General features: G+C 39.5%; 1 pseudogene; it reads right to left on the reverse strand.

Moving 5' to 3' along the window:
* Nucleotides 1–3,707: 3,707 nt before the first annotated feature.
* On the reverse strand, nt 3,708–20,524 carry LOC131353847 (mitogen-activated protein kinase kinase kinase 5-like; annotated as a pseudogene).
* Nucleotides 20,525–22,709: the final 2,185 nt, after the last annotated feature.

Genomic DNA, 22,709 nt, shown 5'->3' on the forward strand with positions numbered 1-22,709 from the left:
TTCCTCTCCGTTCTCATGATCATTGAAACTCCATGAGGTGAGATCTTGCATGGAGCCCCAGACCGAGGAAGATTGACAGACCTTTTGTGTTTTTTCCATTTGGGAATAATCGCACCAACTGTTGTCACCTTCTCACCAAGCTGCTTGGCGATGGTCTTGTAGCTCATTCCAGCCTTGTGTAGGTCTACAATCTTGTCCCTGACATCCATGGACAGCTCTTTGGTCTTGGCCATGGTGGAGAGTTTGGAATCTGATTGATTGTTTCCTTCTGTGGACAGGTGTCTTTCATACAGGTAACCAGCTGAGATTAAGAGCACTCCCCGAGAGTGCTCCTACTGTAATCTCAGCTCCTTACCTGTATAAAAGACACCTGGGAGCCAGAAATCTTTCTGACTGATAGGGGATCAAATACTTATTTCACTCAATAAAATGCAAATCAATGTAGAACTTTTCTGAAATGTGTTTTTCTGGATTTTTTAAAATTACAAAGTGATCATTTCTTTGTCAGTGGGCAAACGTACAAAATCAGCAGGGGATCAAATCATTTTTTCCCTCACGATAGATAGAGCGAGCCTTCCTGGACGCTTGAGTCGAGCACTGTGGCTTAACTAGATCCACAAAAAAGGATGTATGCATCTTTGTGCTCCTCAAAGCCTTGAATAGAAAAAATAGCTTGGGTCAGGACTCTTGATGCAAATTCAGGGACATACGTCCAGGTACGGGCTAACAGCTTGCTCAAGACGTTAATGAGAGATGTTGATGGTTCCACATACAGTTTATTAATTTCTTGGTGAAACATTAGACGGATGTAATGGATGTACACACAGTGAGGCACAAGGTGAATTAGTGGAAGGGAAGGGCTTTGTTGGGCTTCAGCATTAGAAAATATCCAAGTGTTTGACACCACCCCTGGCTATCTGAAGTTAAAAAATAAATAAAAATAAAAAACAGGTAAATAAAAGCATGTCTGATTCTTTATTTATTAACTTTAATCAGTCCTGGTGCGTGTAAAAATAATACAAAACTCTTTTTATCATTTTACCCTGTTATTCTTAGGTTTAGACCAGAGAAAAATTATAACTGTGCAGCTCTGTTCTTTGGTTTAATTTACATTTGACCTCTGTGGCAGTTTAATGTGAAATGAGTTTACCCACAAAGACCTCTCAGATCTCACAAACATCAGTTTGGACAATCTGTATTATGTTAAAATGTGCCAGTATGTGTAGTAAAGCAGTTTTAAACACAGCTTATTAATACTTTCACAGCTATTTAAATAAAATGGTAATTCAGTGCACTTGTACTCAACTTCTCTAAAGGGCTTTGATATGCTGGAGTCACCTGGGTCAGAAGAGGTATTTCAGAGGCCTAATGTTCCAAAATATTTCACATATAAAGTGCAAATGTTTATGAGAAAGTCCAGTGTGGCTGGTCCCTGGGCGTGGCACAGGGCCGTCACAGCGCCCCCTGGAACTGTGTCAGAAATATAGCTGCACAGCTCATATTCACTTTCACGTATATGCATGAGACCCGGTATACATTTAGATCTCACTGAGCTTAATGACGTTCATCCACCTGTCATGGGATCTGCTTAACAGGAAGTCAGTTATTTTGGGATGTTTTTTGAGACTGTTTTTTGTTGTCATTACATATGGATTACTGAAGTCCATGTGTGTTATTTCATAGTTTTGTAATCTCCAGTATTGTTCTAGAATGTAGAAAATAAATCCCTAAACAAAAAACATTGAATTAAAAGGTGTGTCCAAACTTTTGACTGGTAGTGTACATGTGTGTATATATACATATACATTACTCACAAAAAGTTAAGAATATTCGTCTTTCGGGTGAAATTTCAGGATGCACCTAAAATGCACTATAACCTTTACAGGTGAACTTAATTTGACCTTCTCTACACTTTTGAATGCACATGTCCAACTGTTCAGTGTTTCAGTACTTTTTGCATAACTTGCTGTTCTCTAACAAGGTGCTTAACGGCAAAATTCACAACTGGTGTTTGATCCATGAATCAACCAATAAATTTTCTGGTTCCATTAGAATTGGTATTTAAACAGTCCTCTTCATCATGCTCTTCACATTTTGACATCATGAGACCAAGACGACACCTAACAATTGATCAACAGTACCTCGCCATTGCGAGGCTTCAAACAGGATGTTCTCAGAGGGAAGTGGCCACTGAGCTTAGAGTGTCACAGAGTGTCATCAGCAGGTTGATACAGAGATACAGAGAGACTGGAAGAGTCACAGAAAGGCATAGAAGTGGACGTATCTGACCACACCACCAGGCACAGACGTCGGGCCAGGGAGCAGTGGACCTCAGTGTTGTTCTCTGATGAAAGTCGATTCACGTTGAGCAGAAATGATGGCAAGGAGAGCACTATGCATCAGCCACTGTTATCACCAGACGAGCCTGTGGTGGTGGTGGTGGTGGTGGTGTTACAGTCTGGGCAGGTGTGTCCACTCAATACAGAACTGCCCTACATCTTGTGAATGGTACAGTGACAAGCCAATACTACCTGAATAACATCATTAATCCAGTCATTGTGCCCCTGCATGAACAACACAGACCTAATTTCATCTTCATGGACGACAATGCTCCAGGTCATCGAGGTCGCATCATTAGGGAACGGCTGCTGGAGGCTGGGGTACCTCAAATGGAGTGGCCTGCACTTTCTCCAGACCTGAATTCCATAGAAAACCAATGGGATCAGCTGAGTCGCCGTGTAGAGGCTCATAACCCTGCACCCCGATGTTGCCGTTGCTTGGGCCCGATCATTGTTGCTTGCAACTATATTAATCATTTATAATCACACTCTCTGGTGTTTATAATCATTTATAATCACACTCTCTGGTGTTTATAATCATTTATAATCACACTCTCTGGTGTTTATAATCATTTATAATCACACTCTCTGGTGTTTATAATCATTTATAATCACACTCTCTGGTGTTTATAATCATTTATAATCACACTCTCTGGTGTTTATAATCATTTATAATCACACTCTCTGGTGTTTATAATCATTTATAATCACACACTCTGGTGTTTATAATCATTTATAATCACACTCTGGTATTTCTAATCATTTATAATCACACTCTCTGGTGTTTATAATCATTTATAATCCCACTCTCTGGTGTTTATAATCATTTATAATCACACTCTCTGGTGTTTATAATCATTTATAATCACACTCTGGTGTTTATAATCATTTATAATCACACTCTGGTGTTTATAATCACACTCTCTGGTGTTTATAATCATTTATAATCACACACTCTGGTGTTTATAATCACACTCTCTGGTGTTTATAATCATTTATAATCACACTCTCTGGTGTTTATAATCATTTATAATCACACTCTCTGGTGTTTATAATCACACTCTCTGGTGTTTATAATCATTTATAATCACACACTCTGGTGTTTATAATCACACTCTCTGTTGTTTATAATCATTTATAATCACACACTCTGGTGTTTATAATCATTTATAATCACACTCTCTGGTGTTCATAAGCCATGCATAGCCATGTTATAAGATGGAATGTTGAATGTTTAGGGTTAAGAACAGTTCCTTCCCTCCTCAACCAACCTGTTTTTTTTTCTTCCTTTAGTTTAAGCTTGCATTATTACGATCATTAATAATAATAATAATAAAAAAAAGATCCACATAATCTCAAACTCTCAAATGATTTTCAGGTCCCACTTTAATTTCACAGTTAATTCTCAGGATTGTCATGTAACAATACACAAATCATCTCATTATTTAATCCTCATTAAATAAATGACATTAAATATCAAATACAGAACAAGCTGTGCTGAATGAAAATGGTCAAAATATGAACGTAAAGCATTGAGACTGGGCTAAAGCTCTATAAAGTCAGGATTCCTACATGTTTATGTATATTGGGTTGGAGGTATGTGGTAAGAAATAGAAAAAAAAACATCATCCTACATTTCACTTGTTACAGAAATCTGGCTTTGAGAACATCTTCAAGCTTTGTTCCGTTACAGTACAGTTGGAAAGAATGTTAAGGATTATATTAGGGGAAAAACGGTATATATTTATGGCGGTTAACTCAAATATGCGACACGTTTTGTTGTGCTAAAACACAGGACCCAGTACGAAAGCTCGAACAAGTGGCTTTATACGTCAAAAACCTAGTGTATTTACACTACACAATGTAACGGAACGTAAAAACAAAAATTCATAATACACCACAATAATAATAAAAATATATAGTGTTAAGATTGAAAAGCTAGGTAAATGTTTAAGCCCAAGTTAACTTAAGGTAAGAAGTATGGAAATTCTGACTGAAGGATGCTGTCTGTCTTTCAGGACAAATGATCAGTCTCAGTTTGTAAACACGAACAAGCGAATCTCCAACCTGTGTACTCTAGCCTCAGCCGTTCATTCTCTCCACAGCCTTCTGACATGTTAAATAGTGAAAGAAGGTAAATACGCTGTACATGACCCCTCAAAATGTTCTGGTACAAGCTGATATTAAAACCTCAGTATAAAAGTGTGTGTCCTGCCTGCCATGAGTAACAACTCCATCCCAGATTGGGCCACACGCAAAATGGCCGAGTATTAAAGCTCTGTCGAACTGGATATCACATAACAGAGCAGAGTAAAACATCCAGATGGAGCAGATTTATTCTACAGGTCAGGACACGGAGCTCGTGCCGGAGTCGTGATGCGTCTGTGTGGTGCAGGTCTGGAGCAGGTTCTCAGGGTTGTTGGTTTTTTTTTTTGGTCTGTAAGCACACCAGAATTACGCCAAAAGTAGAAGAGACAGCAAGCTGGCCGTCTCAGCCGGGGTTCTCTCTGTATTCTGTAATAGATTTCCAAAGCTTACACAGGATTCCACCCCTGAGGGGGGGGGGGCGATGAAAGAGGGAAAAAGAGGGAGGGAGAAAGGGAGAGGAAGAGTAACAGAGAGAAAGAGAGGGAGTAGGAGAAAGAGAGAGAGAAACAAGTATAAAATAAGTCCATATGAAACACAGCACAGTATTACAGCAGGCTTTGACATGTTGTCAGTCCCTCGAGGATTTCACACTTGTATTGAGATTGTTGTGGCTAAAAATGCTCGAGTTTGCTGCAGCTCTTTTTAAATCTTGTGATGCACGTGAATCGAGGAGGGTTTCGCCTGGGCTTTTAGTTTTAATATATAAAGTGGCTTGGATGACATTCACAGAACAAAGCTTTTTAAGCATACAGGGGGCGTGATTCAGGCACCAAGATGTTAGCAGCAGATCCTTTAAAGGATACTTTTGATAGATACTGACCACTGCAGACTGGGAACACCCCACAAGAGCTGCAGTTTTGGAGATGCTCTGATCCAGTGGTCTAGCCATCACACATCCCTTCATCAAACTCGCTCAAATCCTTACGCTTGTCCATTTTTCCTGCTTCTAACATCAACTTTGAGGACAAAATGTTGACTTGCTGCCTAGTATATCCCACCCACTAACAGGTGCCATGATGAGGAGATGATCAGTCTTATTCACTTCACCTCTTACAGCTCACAATGATCGGTGTACACACACTCTAATATGAAGAAAATCAGTTCGGTTTGAAAAAAGGCTGATAAATGAGGCACATTTTGGAAAACTTACTTTAATCTCAGACTTTTCAGGTCATCCCTGGTGACACAGTGAAGGATATCGTCCAGAGTGTAGTCCTCCGCTACGATCTGCAGTAGGAGAAATGCTAAACTCAGAATCACCGCTAAATATTGTTGTTGGTTTTTTTTAAACTTTGGTGGAAAGCATTATTTAGTGTACAAATAAAGGTGGCAGGAGATGTTACCCGGTCTATAGAGTCTACATCAGCTCCATGGAGCCTGAGCCATTTGAGCAGCTCAGGGTCACCCTCACTTCCCAATGAACTCGGAGTATTCACTGAGGGAGTCGTAACATCTACAGATGAAACCCCAAACACACAAATGCTTCATTATATAATAAAATAACAAAATCACTTAGTGCTAAACTAACACACAGCATTAAGTTTACATAATGAGGGGAAGGGGTTAGGGAGGTGTGTGTGCGTGTGTGTGTGTGTGTGTGGACTAACCAATAGGCTCAGAGCGACTTTTCAGTAGTTTAATCTCTCTCTCCCTCTCTTCCAAAACCTGATGTAGGATACACTGATACTCTCGTTCCTTCTCCATCAACTCCTCCAACAACCTGAAACACACACGTGTCAAGAGCACAAAAAGAATTTTATCAGTAACCAAACACTACCGTAACATTTGACCATAGCTCCATTATACTTACATAGAGACTTTAAAAGTAATTTGTTAAAGCCGTATTAAAAAACTCCACCTGCTGGTCTCAAGCTTCATGCGGCTGAGCTCCATGCTAATGGAACGCTGCGCGGTTTGAGACTCTGAGACGGTTGAACTGAGCGTGCTCACTCCAGATGTGGCCACCGTGTCATCGTGGTTGGCGATGGTCGGGCTTCGGTTTTTGTTGGTGAGGCTTCCACGAGGGATGGCATCCTCATCGACTTCTTCCTGGTCGGCATGGTCACTTTCAGACGCTAAGCTGAAGTGTGGTCTGAGCTCTGAGAGAGAGAGAGAGAGAGAGAGAGAGAGAGAGAGAGAGAGAGAGAGAGAGAACTATCAACTTTTACATCAGGTTCCATTTGTGTCAGCCAAGAACAAAAATCTGAGGCTACTTTGAGCAAAAAGCACAGCAGAACCGGACAACTGACAACTTTTCATCAGTCCAGCTGACCAGTGTGTGTTGTTCTGCTTCTGCTGTAGTTCATCCAATTGTGGATGCTTTTCTGCTCGAGTTACTGTACATTTCCAGTCAGCTTAAACCAGTCTGGCCACTCACCTCCGACATCTGTCATCAAAAGGCATTTCTCAAGTTTATGTGCATAAAAAGTGCTCATTACGTTAAACTTGGCACAAGATAAAGACCCTTCTGATGAGAGAGGTCAGAGCAAAATGGACGAACTACTGATAATTGGATGTGATTTGTTTTTCACAACATTCTCTATAACCTCCATGTATATGTCAGTAGGACACACTGACCAGTTATGTCAGTCTCTGAAGAGCCGTAATTTTAATTTAATATCTATTCTGACCAATCAAATTCAAAATAAAGGCCAATGATCCACCAGTGAGCTCACTTCCTGAAATTTTCATGCCATGTTTTTCGCAAGCTTTAAATCTTTCTGGAACAGACTCTCACCTCCTTCGATGTGAGCCGAAAGCATGAGAGCTTTGATGACTGACACATATATTAAAAAAATATATTGTTTACCTAAACGAAGTAACCAAATTGACTGTTTGTTATTTGCTTACTTCCTGCCATAAAAAATTTGTCTTTACATGCTACACCATGCTTTAGAACCATTTTTTATTAGTGTGTTATTTTTCGTTAGCTGTTACAGCCCTGTCTGAAACCTACAGTTGCACTGCCTCTGAAGCATGAGAAAATACACCAGCTATTAATATTTATATCATTTTCTTTTCCCCCAAATTACAGAATATACATCCAGACAGGGTTCAGTGATGCAGTGGAGAAAGTGGAGTCGTTACCCGGCACCAGGATGGTGATGGCGGTCTGTACGGCTTTCCGGACGATGTTATCCAGAGCGAACATCCAATGAGGTTTGATATTGTGATTCCGCAGCACTTTGTTCATCTGCAGACGCATGTGCAGTTCACACACACACACACACACACACATACACACACAGTGACAGAGGAAATTGTCATGTTTTATACCACAGCTGTTTTGTAAATTCTTATTAATTAAAAAACGACACGATTTTTACTGTTACATTTAATGTTGTTTATCTACTAAATTTAGAACACTAGTTACCCCTAAATAAGTGCTATACATACATGAGAATAAAATATCCAGACAGGACACAGTCAATAAAAAATAATGCTAAGAGATACAATAGTAAATAAATAATTAAATAAATAGAAAATATTTCAAATGATGGCATGAAAATGTCAAGGGAAACAAGTTTCTGTTAACTTATAGTTTATAAAATCTAATCCCTCACCGTTTCTCGTTTTTCTTTATGCTACACTATATTGCCAAAAGTTTTGGGACACCCCTCCAAATCATTGAGTTCAGGGGTTGGGCTTGGCCCATTAGTTCCAGTGAAAGGAACTCTTAATGCTTCAGCATACCAAGACATTTTGGACAATTTCATGCTCTTTGTGGGAACAGTTTGGGGATGACCGCTTCCTGTTCCAATATGACTGCACTCCAGTGCACAAAGCAAGGGCCATAAAGACATGGATGAGTGAGTTTGGTGTGGAGGAACTTGAGTCCTGACCTCAACCTGATAGAACACCTTTGTGATGAATTAGAGCGGAGACTGTGAGACAGACCTTCTCGTCCAACATCAGTGCCTGACCTCACAAATGTGCTTCTAGAGGAATGGTCAAAAAATTCCCTTGAACACATTCCTAAACCTTGTGGAAAGCCTTCCCAGAAGAATTGAAGCTGTTATAGCTGCAAAGGGCGGGGCCCAACTCCATTTTACATTCATGTACATGTAAAGGCAGACGTCCCAAAACTTTTGGCAGTACAGTGTAGATTTGAGAATTAAACAGATCAGAAATATAAAATCACAATCACAATGTGTGATTTTTAAAAAATAAATAAAAATTTTTAAAAAAACCTGACAATTTGACAGCTGAAGGTCAGATGTTGAATTGATGTTTTATCCATCCCTTAAGTTAACAATAAATTTATGAATATTTGGCTTAAATGCGCGTGTGTTTTCACGTCACTGTTCTCGCCACTAGATGGCGCTCAAGCACAATACAAAAGTCTGTGTTTTTCATTTCCATAAGCTCACAGCTGTAGAATTCAGCACATTGTGTCCAGAGCAAACCCAGATACAGTCTGCAGATCAGTCTGTTAATATCTGATTAACTGGGGTTTTTATGCACATGGTGTAGTAGGCTATTCTAAGCTCACAGTGTAGGGGCAATGATAATATAATATATTGCATTTTACTTTTACTTACATTTGTAAAGTATTGACACATCTGTTTTATAACTGTGACGTGTCTAAGATTTTGGTCTCATGCCAGCTCTCTTATTTGACCCAAGGAAAGCAAACCATGATCTCTTTCATACAGAAGCAAAAACAATGGATTATGTTGTGAACTTCAGGCTGTAGTTTTAGATAAGAAATGGACCTAGAAATCGAGTCACAAGAGAATCCTTATTGTTTATTATTAACAACAACAAAAAAAGAGTCGCTATGATAATAAATATTATGGAGAAGTACTTTAGAAAGTAACGTCCTGTTTTCACTTCCCTAAATATTATGGATGTTGAATTTTCAATTGGGAATTTTTGAAATATTTTAAATAGATAAACTATACTCTGTTTAATTTAAATTGCTTCAATCTTTTAAACAGGAAGTATGTCCATAATCTCATATTTGTAGACGAATAAAGTGAGTCAGGTAGTTAATCTTACACTAGCACTGTACATGAATTAATCTCTACACCAAAGTATCCTCAAATGATCCTGAGGCATGTTCAACAGAACAGATTCATAAATACTACAGGACACTACAGACAGCTGGGCAGTAGGGGGCATCATGGTAAACACCATTTATCCTACACAGGGTCACAGGGAGCCTGGAGCACAACCTCACACAATTTACTGCTAGTTGTTCTACAAAATCAAGGAGTGTGTTTTTTTCCCCTCTTTTCTTTGAACCTTATTGTCCTCCAGGCAAATATAAACTGAAAAAGTCTGGACAACAATTCTGCCTGCTCTACAAATTTCTCTGAACATTTCACATCGCTCCTCGAGTGCCGAAGCTGAAAAGACACTCACTGCGTCCTGGAACCCGAACAGCACCACCTGCAGCTGGCTGATGGCAACGCTGTCGAAGTCCAGCTCCAGTTTCAGCTGCGACAGCGTGTTGGCGATGATCTTTCGGTCAGCCACTCGTACAAAATCCCCCAGGCTGGCCACCAGAGTGTAAATGTGCTCCTGCTTTAGCTTGGTCTCCTCTGCACCCTGTAGAGAAAATGTCAAGTCTTTTGTTATCATCATCGTATCAGTAAAGTCACAGCCTTCGTATTGTGTGTATGCTCACCTGTGTGAGCGTTTCCTGCAGGTTAGTGACTATCTTGTTTCTGTCCTCAGTAAGGATCCGGTGCAGCGTGGCCCTGCGCTCGCTGTCCTTTCTCAGCATAAAGAAGCCAGGGTCCTTCTCCTCTGGAGACGGTGGGGCGCTGTGGTCCTCAAACTGCTCCACCGGGATGCTAAAGAACACACACTCTCAGTCTCTACACACTCATGAACTAAAACTAACTATTTTACATGTCAGATCAATAGCCCCAGGTTATCTCCATATCTCCTGGTTCTACTCCTCTCTCTTGTTACCTGAGGAAGAGCGAGCGATGACCTTTGACCTCTCTCTCACTAAGGCACTTGACACTGGGCTTGAAGTTGAAGGGGTTGGCGCTCAGTTCGTTGTCTGGAGAGACGGAGCCGTATTCGCTGCTGCTGCTTGTGTCCTCAACCACCACCGGAACAGGCAGCGAAATACTGCGCACATATTCTGGTGAGATATAGCAGGGATTCAGGTCCAGTTACAGGAAGGCATTTGTATCACATACTCTTCCTCAATGTCAGTTTATTAATAAATAGTAAAGTGTAAAATATCAGACTCACCAGTTGCTGGAGTTAAAGCTAGGAAAACGCAAAGAAAGAGTTATTCTTTTAACATGCTAGAACTTTAACATAGCAAATTTAAAGGAAGCTGCTAAAACAGCCATATAGATAACATCTGAGAGAATGTTAATAAATTTCTTTACAACGTCACAGCTAATGTTAGCCACACAGCCACCAGAAGCTAACCTGACTGCATTTCTGAGAGAAACTTTTGTTCTTTGTACATTGTACAAACTACAGATCTTTGTTTACAATTTTCACTGCTAATCCTGACCTGTAGCTAACGTGTAAACCATGCTAATCTTAACCTGGAGCTAACATAAGCTAACCTGACAGGATTTCTGAGAGAATGTTCAAGTCATTTTATTCCCTGTCCATTGTGCTGTAAAAAGTAAGATGACCATCACATATCACGCAGATATAATCGTCACATAAAAGTCTATACAATAAAACACATCTTGTGCACATGCACACTGCTTAAGCAATAAACACACCTGTGAAGTTGTTCCCCTTGGCTTTTTTCTTGCGAGACGTGACGGTCAGAAAGTCGTGCATGAGCAGCTCGTTGGCTGTAGCGCGCAGGTCCGGGTCCGGCTCGAAACAGCGCAAGATGAACGCCTTGGCCTCAGCCGACATGGTGTCTGGAATTTCTGGATGGATCTTAAAATATCCCACCTACATGCACACAAACACACAAAGTTAATCTAAAGACGCACTTTATGACTCAATAAAACCCTTATTTTATGAACATATCAACAAAACCTGTAGCACATCTCAGTACAGTCACATTTCCAGCATGGGATTACGGACAGTCCCCTTTTCAGCAATACCGGCAGTCCCTACATGGCTGAGGAATGTACGGCTTAGTCTAAGGAACAGGCCAGAATTCCTATACTGGGCTTTAACTAGAGGATGAGCTTCCTGAGAGCATGAAGCCATGCCATGAAAATGTTTATTTAAATTCTCAGGATTCCTGTCTGGAAAAATACTTGTGAAGCTAGATCACCATCTTGAGACCTTTTTCCATGTTCTCAGGAAATCCTCTGATGTACTTTCAACAGTTTCACTCAGCTCAGAGACAGCGAGGCACAGAGAAGATCGAACAATGTTATCTTAATTTTATACATGTACATCTGATGAGGTGGAAGACAACATGCTCAGTTTGTTGTTGTTTTTCTAACTGGTAGTAATTTAAAAGAAGATTCCAGTGCTTTGTTGTGTTTCCACAACAAAATCTCAGCTTTATTATCTGTTATCTATATGCTCCTCTTGCATGTGCACACGGATGTGGATCTTCTTTCCCCATACACTTCATTCCTGTTTACTTTAATGACAGTTGTTTAATTGAACAGGAAAAATCACAGAGCATAACTGAAAACAACTAGCCATGCATTCTTGCATTTGGGATTCAGGCCAAGTCTCTGTGAAAGCCTGAGAAATGAACAATCGGACGTTCTCTGACCTTAAACATGGCCGCTTGTGGTTCTCCCAGCTCATAAAACGGTGGTTTCCCTGTGGCCATCTCTATAATGGTACAGCCCAGTGACCAGATATCCGCTGGCTTCCCATAACCACGAGGTCCTTTGTCTATAATTTCAGGAGCCATGTACTGTAATGTTCCTGCAAAGAAAAACACACACCACAAACAACACACAGCGTCATGTTCTGTTCAGCACTTAGCTGTGAATGTCCTAGAAGACAAAAACCTGCACTGAAACACCAGAAAGTTCCAACAGACCTCAGCTCTAATGTCAGATAAACTTATTAATGTCCCTAATGCAATTTGAATCTTTTCTTTAATGTGTGTGAAAGTTGAGAAGCTCTCTGGTCAGATTCAAGCATGGGACAAACACACTGCCTTTTATTCTCTCAGAAAAACCTCAGGGGGACAAACGTTCTCTGAAGAACAGCTCAGTCCAAATTTAGAGTGCCCCAAGGGCTAAAAAGTACCCAAATGTTTAGTAAGGGATGAAGAGGCATCAAAAAAAAAACACACAAACTTTTGTTCAAAAAGAACTAAATGTACTCTTCTATTTATTTATTTATTTGTAATAGCACTCATTAGTTTCCCAGGCCAAAGGTTCAAGTCAGAACTTTACAGGAAGTGAGCTAGACTGTGTTGAAGATGGATACTAAGAAGTACCTAAGAGAAGATGTTTTCCACTTTTGACCTGTTTTGTTATTTATGAGGTGTGAAACTGGACACTTTTTTGTTGTTTTCTTCATTTTCACTGTAAGGGTGTACAAACATTTGCACTTATATCTATAGACAGTAGGGTGCAGTACAGTATTTACACAGATCTGAATCCACTATCTGCAGATGAACTGAATATCCTTCATCGATTTATGAAAAACCTCTTGTTTTTTAATGACATTAAGAAAAGAAGAAACCTTTTTTGGCACATGCTGTGATAGAAAAATAATCACTGTTAATGTAAAAATCCCAAAGTGTGTTATTTTCCTAAAGCACAACATCCGGAAGTGTTTTATTCCTCTTATACCCCAGCAACTGGATTAAAAGTCAATGATTACAGCGTTTTATTTAATTGAATGACGACTTGTACAGTTTATAGTTAAAAGGAACCTAGAAAGCACAAAGTTTTCCATCCTGTGCTGGAAGGCCTACTGACACTGAAGACTGCTTTCATAAATAAATATCTCCTTAGAGAAAGATCAGGATTATTAGATGGTTTCTTTCTTCAATTAAAAGTATAATTTGTTTATTATTAGATTTTGATTTTGTGGCACATCCTGTGATTTTGCCTTGCAGACGAAACTACTGTCAGAGCTGTTATAGAAAATTAATCAGCACCTTCTCATTAATTATATATATACACTGAACAGGCATATTATGACCACCTGTCTAATATTGTGTTGGTCCCACTTTTGCCGTCAAAACAGCCCTGACCCGTCATGCACTGTGTATTCTGACTCCTTTCTATCAGAACCAGCATTAACTTCTTCAGCAGTTTGAGCAACAGTAGCATCAATGAGCCTTGGCCGCCCATGACCCTGTCACCGGTTCACCACTGTTCCTACTTTGGACCACTTTTGATAGATACTGACCACTGCAGACCAGGAACACCCCACAAGAGCTGCAGTTTTGGAGATGCTCTGATCCAGTGGTCTAGCCATCACAATTTGGCCCTTCGTCAAACTCGCTCAAATCCTTACACTTGTCCATTTTTCCTGCTTCTAACATCAACATTGAGGACAAAATGTTCACCTGCTGCCTAATATATCCCACCCACTAACAGGTGCCATGATGAGAGATCATCAGTGTTATTCACCTCACCTGTCAGTGTTCATAATGTTATGCCTGATCGGTGTATATCAGTCACATAAAATATAGAAAAGAAGTTCGTTAGCATAAATTAAAATCTGAAGGTGCTCTGGATGAAAGAACCAGCTGAAGAAAGTGTATAGTGGATACTCAGTGTTAGGAAACGTTGGACTAAAGGACTACAGTTTTATTATAGAAAACATGGAGGATACCAGTGAAGGTCTCGGTGCAGGGGTTGATGCCAGCCAGGCGCTTTGATGTCCCAAAATCAGAGATCTTCAGAACTCCACTGTAGGTGTTTATCAGGACGTTGTCTCCCTGCGGAGGACGGATACATTTTATACATGTGTGGTGCGATGAATCATCACATGTGCATGGTGTAAAACTGAGTCATTTCTAGATATTAAACACTAGTGAAAAGGTAGTAAAGATCTGTTTCTGATGGCTTAAAAGTTACCCGTGTGAAATGATAGCAAGATGAAAGACGTGTTCTTATCAGCATGATTTCACAGAAACTGTGGCGCCGCTCCAAGAAAAACCACATGAACACTCTACTTGTACGCCCAGAAAGGATCTTCCTGCGGTCGCGCTTTTAAGCAGTGCAAGAGCGCAAACAGATTACCATTTACCAGCGTGACCCTTCATACAGGATTAAGGAAAGAAATGAGGCGTGTATGATGTCATGATGTTACTCCATAACACTAAGAGCCCACGTGCTGTAGAAAATTCCCCTCTCACCACAGGACAAAGCAAGGCTTATCATCAAGGTATACAGCTGAAAATTGATGGTTATGACGTCATGTATTTTTATTGTTTCGGGCTCAGCTATAAATAGAGGACGGTCACTGGTTTCATGTGACACGCAGAAAACGTTCAAGGAAATTCCCCAGCTCCAGCTCACCTAGCTAAATGTAGCACACTGATTCACTAGATACCGTGAACAACCTATCAACAGAGGGTTCTTTGTTATTACACATGACTAATATTTCAACAAGCTCAATGTTTGTTAGTTTAAATGTTAATGAACCAATAAACCCCTGCATTAATGCACCGTCAAGCTACAGAAACAGCATGCAATTGTTTAAAGAGGTAGGAAGTAAAACTCTCGCTACATGCAGTTATAGGAAAATAATCAGCGGCGTGGTGGAGTAATGCTGCAGAGTTCAACCTGAGGAGAAATATTTTCCAATAGCAGCACATTCGAAAGTGTTTTATTCCCTTTAAAAAATATTATTTTTTCAGTATAAAAACTATTATATTTAATGTTGTGCAACATGTATACATAACATAGATAGATAATTACATGACGTTATATTATAGCAGCTAGAATAGCCAGACTCTCTTTATTTCTCTCTCTGCCAAAAAATAATAATTCAGTTTGTTGTCTATGCAAGAAACACATTCACCTCATCAACAGAGTTTGGCTTCAGAAAGTATGACATCATTTCCAGTAAGGGAACATAGTGAACGTCAATGCTCCCTGATTTTTATGTTTTTTTTTTTTAAAGAGCAAATGTCCCATTGCACTGTAGGATTTTGGGATTGTGAGAGAGAGAGAGAGAGAGAGAGAGAGAGATGACTTCATGATAATCTCTGACTACTGAATCATCCTGACTACTGAATCGGGATGCAAACTGAGACACTCATTTTTCCCCCAATATGAACAGTGACATGCAGCTTGGTACCTTGATGTCTCGGTGAGCGATCTGGTTATCGTGTAAGTATTTGAGCCCCTCCAGGATCTGTTTGGTGTAGAAGCCGATGGTCGGCTCGTTGTTCTTCAGCGGACCCCATTTGGATCGCAGCAGTGCTGAGAGACTGCCTGTAAACAACAACAACAACACATACAGATAGAGCTAACAAAAACAACAACTCACGACAGCAAAACTAGGGGAAAAAAAAAAGAAAATCGGAATAGGAAAAAAGAGCATGTGTGCTATATATATATTCTATTATGTGTAATATTATTGTAGAATTCTCTCACATTGAAAAATGGTCTCATTTTTAAAGCTTTTTAAACAAATTGTTCTGGGTGCACACCATCTGCACACTTCGGTCTCACCTCCTGGTACCTGCTCCATAAAAATCTTGATGAAGCCGTTTTCACTGATGGAGCCCAAATACTGCCACGATGTTTTTGTGTTTCAGGTGTTTGTGTAGGGCAATCTCCTCATGCAGAGGCTGGGAGTACCTACACACACACAAAATATTAGGACAGTACTACAAACCTGTTCGGATTTGACCTCTCAAGCAAGATACCGTTAATTCTTCACCAGTTTGATCAACTGTTTTTGACACTGAGCTGTATTCTCCAGATGCTGTAACCCAAACTCACAGGCTATCCATGGACGCTTTGACATTCATTACATTCAAACATGTCATGAGGGTTAAAACCCTGCACCAGATCGTACAGGCAGTGATGGCTGAAGTAAGGGCTATTTAAAGGTTATTGGAGGTGGGGATATGATATTTCACCAGATATTGTCATTACAACCTCAGCTTTAGGTTGATATACACGCAATGTTCATTTTGATCAGGAAAACCTTTACAACTGCACATTCATGCGGTTATCTAATCAGATCATTGTGTAGAAGCGGCAGTGTGTTTATGGAAATTTCTGACCATTCTTCTAGAAGCACATCCGTTGAGGTCAGGCACTGATGTTCGGAGAAGAAGGCCTGACTCGCAGTCTCCACTCCTAATTCATCCCGAAGGTGTTCTATCAGGTTGAGGTCAGGACTCCGTGGCAGGCCAGTCAAGTTCCTCCACACCAAACTTATTAGCTTATTAGCTAGAATTAATGTTAACTAGATCCGTTCTTTAAGCAATAAATAATCAATGCACAATAAATAGTGAATGTCTACTGTCTATATATTTCTATATATAAACATGTCTTAATTTTCAGCTGCCATATTTTGAATAATAACTACTAATTCACGTACTGATGCACAGAAGCACTCAGACTTCAGCAGTGGAGCATCACAAGAACAAACTAATCTCACCAGAGTTATACTGGGCATAAAGCAGGTCAAAACCAACATGGTAGTGAGAGAGGATGATTAGTTTCATATTAGATTAGTGATATAATGCCATACACTGGAGGCATAGTACAGTATAGTGTCCCAGATCTCCAGGACTGAAGCGTGAGTTAGAGCAAATGAATTCCACTCTCATGTTTACCTTCCGATTACACACAGTGAAGTTAGTTAAAATCAGACAACCTCAATTTTTGGCCATATAAAAAAACATGGTAAAGACATGATTAGCCTTTCTGTTTTTCATAGAAAAATTCACTGATGTCTGATTTTAGGGGACATGATAGAGAGGGAGGACGAATATTTGAGAGTGATTAGTTTCATCCTCTTACATTTCCTAGTATGGTACGATTGATGAGTATAGTACAGAACAGTAGCTCTGATTTCAGCTTTGTAGTGTGATTGCAGCAAAATAATCACACCCCTGCGCGTCTTGACCGCCCAATCACACACTGTGAATTCGGACAATGTCCATTTTTGGCCAAAAACAGTAAGGGGTTAGTCTCAGTGTGTTTAAACAGAAAAATTCAGTTATCAGATTTTCACCAAATTCATACTGTGCATTAGGGAGGTGAAGACAAACACATGAAGTGTGATTAGTTTCATCCTCTTACACTCTCAGGCTGTGATATAGTACAGTACAATATACACCAACCAGGCATAACATTATGACCTCCTGCCTAATATTGTGTTGCTCCCCTTTTGCTGACCCGTCATGCACTGTGTATTCTGACACCTTTCTATCAGAACCAGCATTAACTTCTTCAGCAATTTGAGCAACAGTAGCTCGTCTGTTGGATCGGATCACACGGTCCTGCCTTCGCTCCCCACGTGCATCAATGAGCCTTGGCCCATGACCCTGTAACCAGCTTCACCACTGTTCCTTCCTTGGACCACTTTTAATAGATACTGACCACTGACCTCAAGGAAGTGTGGTCAGGGACCTCATCAAGACCAGCATCGCAGTGTGATTAACCTCATCACTACTCGTGTGAAATCCAGCAATTTCTGAAACACTCAAATCAGCCTATCTGTCTCCAACCTCCACAACATGGTTTATCTATGCAATAATAGATAATAGAAGCTCTGTAGCTGCAGGATTTTCTGCACTGTGCTGCTGCTGCATGATTGTACAACTGGATAAATGCATAATAGAGCAGGTGATCTTTGCTGCATTACAATAAAGCAACAGGCAAAAGAGACACGTGTTTGCTTTATGTGACCCTTTATTATCCTTACAAATGAGAACCAAGAGAAATAAATAGCAAGATAAAGGGAAATGAAGTTAGACAAATAAAAGGCTCATTTCTCTAATTGCACCCTTTCGTTTCCTTTCCTCATGTCTTTCTTCCTGTGACAAAATGAGGGAAGGATGTGAGGATGTGAGGATGTGAGGGTGGGATGTGAACAGAAAAGAAATCAACATCAAGCCAGAATTCTGCGAGGAAAGCATCCGTGTGAGCGTTATAGAGAATTAATTAATTCATTAATAATGATGATACTCATTGTTGCGGCTGAAACATCTAGCAATAAATATATTCAAAGATGACGATAAATGAAGCGATAAATTTTAAATGATAAAAGCTGCAAGGGTATAAATGAATAATTGAATAAAGGTAATAAAAAGGGAGGCGCAGCAGCAGATCAGTAAGGAAAATGTCATGCATTTCTGTCATTATGACGATATTTAGTGCTCACAAAGAGAGCTTAAAGCCTGCACACACACACACACACACACACACACACCCTACTGCCAACCTTCATGAGAGCACTTTAGGGTACTGTCAGTGTTGTTGCCTCCCACTAAAAGTAATTACATAACAGGAAGAGGAAGCTTACACAATCTCACGCTACGCACATCTACCAGATCTTTTTGAGAATTTTTTTTGTCTAGAATCGAAATAAACTGAAGTGTTCACGCCGTACAGAGACGGCCTCAAACTGCTGAGTCACATTAATACTCATCATTATCTCGTCTCTGGTTACAGCATAAACAAGACCAGGACAATAGATGTAAAAGGCCAGACGCATATCAGGAGAGGAAGCATCCCACATCAGGGCTTCACAAAAAAAGAAATAAATAATAATAATCACATGTATGTGACAGAAATTTGTGTCTGAGTGCAAATGTGTGTGTGTGTTTGTGTGTGGACACAGCTCGGAATCAGCAGACAAACTTGTTAGCAGAACTGAAACATGAGGAAAACCTCTCAGAAGTTCATCCCGTTTATCAGAAAAGACGTTTCCTTCGGAGAAAAACCTCCATGTCCATGTCTGAAAATGTTTTGCAATAGGGGAAACATTAAAAAAAAGTGGAACTAGGTTTGATTTATTTATTTCAACCTAATTTAAAAAAAAAAAAGTTACACAGTTATATTATTTTATTGTTATTACAGTCATTTTATTATAAAATATTTTATTATATTATTTTATTGTTATTAGGGTCATTTTATTATAAAATATTTTATTATATTACTTTGTTATTAGAGTCATTTTATTATTTTAATATAAAATATTTTATTATATTTTATTGTTATTAGAGTCATTTTATTATTTTAATATAAAATATTTTATTTTATTTTATTTATTGTTATTAGACTCATTTAAATCTCAGACACATTATGCTTATTTATAAATATATATTTTTAATACAGTAAATTACACAATTTCCAACAGCACCATTTCACACCATTGTGAAAGTGTGTCATTATGCAAACCCACCCACTCACCCAAACACACACACACACACATACTTTCTTGCTACAGGTGAAGTGAGCCCTGTGTCCTACCTGCTGTCCCGCTCAGGAATCTCCTTGATGGCCAGTCGCACCTGGTTACTGAGGTCACGACCTGCATGAAACGATGTAAACGTGCCTTTACCCAGAATCACCCTCTCTCCACGCTCATCGTATTACGTAGTCATACTACACAGACACACACAATCACATGTGAGTGAGATTTTCATTTTAAGGTTAATACACAATCCAAAGATTGAAGTTTTATTCATATATGTTTGAAGAAATTGTAGCACAACAAAGCACAAGCACACATACACACACACACACACACACGTCATGATTGAAAAAAATGCCTCACATCATTGTTTGCTATTTATTAACCACACAACAGAAGCGGAATCCACCAGCAAGAATTGGGCTGTATAAATAAATGGATTCACTGAATTGAATAAGAGTGTGTGTGTGTGTGATGTCAGTGTTGTACACCTCTAAAGTTTCAGAGTCACACTCTGTCTCATCTGGACCTTTCCAGGTTTCTTCCAGTCAGACTGTTTCACCAGCTCACAGAACCTGCAATACAAGCCACAAGGTGAATTAAACACAAACAAAAGTCAGTCGCTTTTTTTACGCTTTGGCTTGATTTGCTTTAGCAAAGTGTACACACACCACACCACACCTTTTGCAGTGTATCTCGGTTGCAGAAGTATATCTGGAAGTCTTCGGAGTTGTTTCAATACACTTATGAAGGGGAAAGAGCTGCTGCTTCATCAAAACTTTGGAAATGCTGCATGAGAGAGAGAGAAAGAGGAAGAGAGAGAAAAGAAAGAGAAAAGGGAGAAAGACAGACAGAGACAAAGAACCAGAGAGAGAAGAGAGAGAAAGAGATAGCATTAAATACAGCAGTCCTCTAACATGTTTATGAAATTCCACCATTAGCTTTGGGGTTTAATTTGTATGTCCTAAATACTCTTGTGACCTGTGGCCCTGTTTGGATCAATTCCAAACTCTAATATTTCTCTGCTGGTTAGAACACAGACAGATGGACAGATGGACTACAGACATAATGCTTCCATCACGTTGCAGTAAAAAGCAATAGAGTGTCTGATCTTATCTGGAAATGTCTGGTGTGGCTGCAGGGTTTCATTCCAACCAAGCAGAAGCCACACCTGCGACTGGAGAGCCTGTATAACAGGTGGAATTGGATGGAGTCTCCTTTGGGAATAAGATCAGACACAGCTGCATTAGACGCTCTGGTGATTCTGATACAGCGATATGTCGACGTACTCAGAGGACTTTTAGATAAAGCACATGTTCCACTTCATCACATTAAAAACAGGTAAGAAGAAACAGTGAAGGAGAAATTCTTTTTCTGTGGGAAGGAGTCTCCAGTGTCAAGAGCTCTCTAAAATTATATATAAATTATAATTTCTAACTAACTAAAATATTTTCACATCAAATGTAATGTGATACATAAATAAAAAACAAGTCACTGCATTTTAACCCTTTAACACTTTGTTTTGAAATGCAATCGTTGAGGTACAAGAGGACGCATTGACTATAGTTCCTCTGCTTGCCTGCTCTCTCTTTCTTACACACACACACACACACACACACACACACACAGTTACAGTCACAGACACAAGGAGAACTATGCAGTCAACAAAGAACCTCACTATTGCACTTCACCCAACACTCAAGGGACTTTCCTTTTGGTTTACTGTGTGTGTATGTGTGTGTATGTGTGTGTAATACATGCGTATGCGCTCATTTGTGTGTGTTTGAAATAGAGCAGGCGAGCAGAGGGACTTCCAGGAATGTGTTAACCGGCTTACGTGCAATGAACAACTGTTCATTTGTGTGCCGTGGATGAGAGTGGGAGAGACAAAGTGTGTGTGTGTGTGTGTATGAGTATCACACCTTTGTATTACACTCTAAGCCTCTTTTAGTGGACATTATTTCCGTACCGGATGTTCCTTAGCAACTGTGACTCTTGCTCTGACCAATCCCCAGCGCTGCACTGAGACAGTCAGGCCTTGCAGGTGTCACTCCAGTCAGTTGGCAGAAAATAAACTAATCTGTACTCGACACACACTTCTCTGACCCGTTATCTCTTACTGGATACACACACTGTTATGTGGTCGGTTATCTACATGTTTACCGCAAGTGGAATGCAAAAATCTTCTGGAACAGAACCGCTTTAGAAATGCCGTAGAAACCTTTTTCGTTGTTTATTTGTTGTCAAAGGCATGTAGGTGTATTATACGCTATATCATTTTCTGGATGGTTTTGATATGATTCACAATTTTTGCATTGTTTGAGACTGCCGTTATATGGACAACCAAAAAAGGTCAAATCATTCGAAATGCAAAGGCAGAATGATAGTAAAAATACGATGTTCACATGCACGCGAGCGGAGTGGGTGGAGGTGTTGTTTATCAAGAACACGCTCGGTATAGACTTTTTAATTCAAATATGTTCTGCGGAGCTATGATGACATTTCGCGTGATCCGATTGGTCAGAAAGCGCCTCGATTTTTTATGTCTGGCTCACGTTTCAAATCACAGTGTGCTAGTTTTAGTTTAAATGACCATTTCCAGTTCTAACAGCTGATTCACAGAGACAGCAGACACTCAAGATCATCTACATTAATAATAATAATAAATTAATAATAATAATTTAAAAACAATAAAACAATAATACATACATAAATAATAATAATTAAAAATAATTAAAATAACAATAATAACATGATTAAATAAAAAAATAAAAATTTACAAAAACAGAACCTTTAGAATTTTTTTCACACTAGTAAATATAACTATACGTTTATTAAATAAATAAAAAAAGAGGAGGAGGAATGAAAATGGTTCAAAAATGTGATCAGGAAAATAATAATAATTCACGACGTAAGTCCGCTTTACATCGGGTCCACAACCACACTGATGTTTATCAT

Source organism: Hemibagrus wyckioides, linkage group LG06 (genome assembly GCF_019097595.1).
Source record: "Hemibagrus wyckioides isolate EC202008001 linkage group LG06, SWU_Hwy_1.0, whole genome shotgun sequence".
Classification (NCBI taxonomy): domain Eukaryota; kingdom Metazoa; phylum Chordata; class Actinopteri; order Siluriformes; family Bagridae; genus Hemibagrus; species Hemibagrus wyckioides.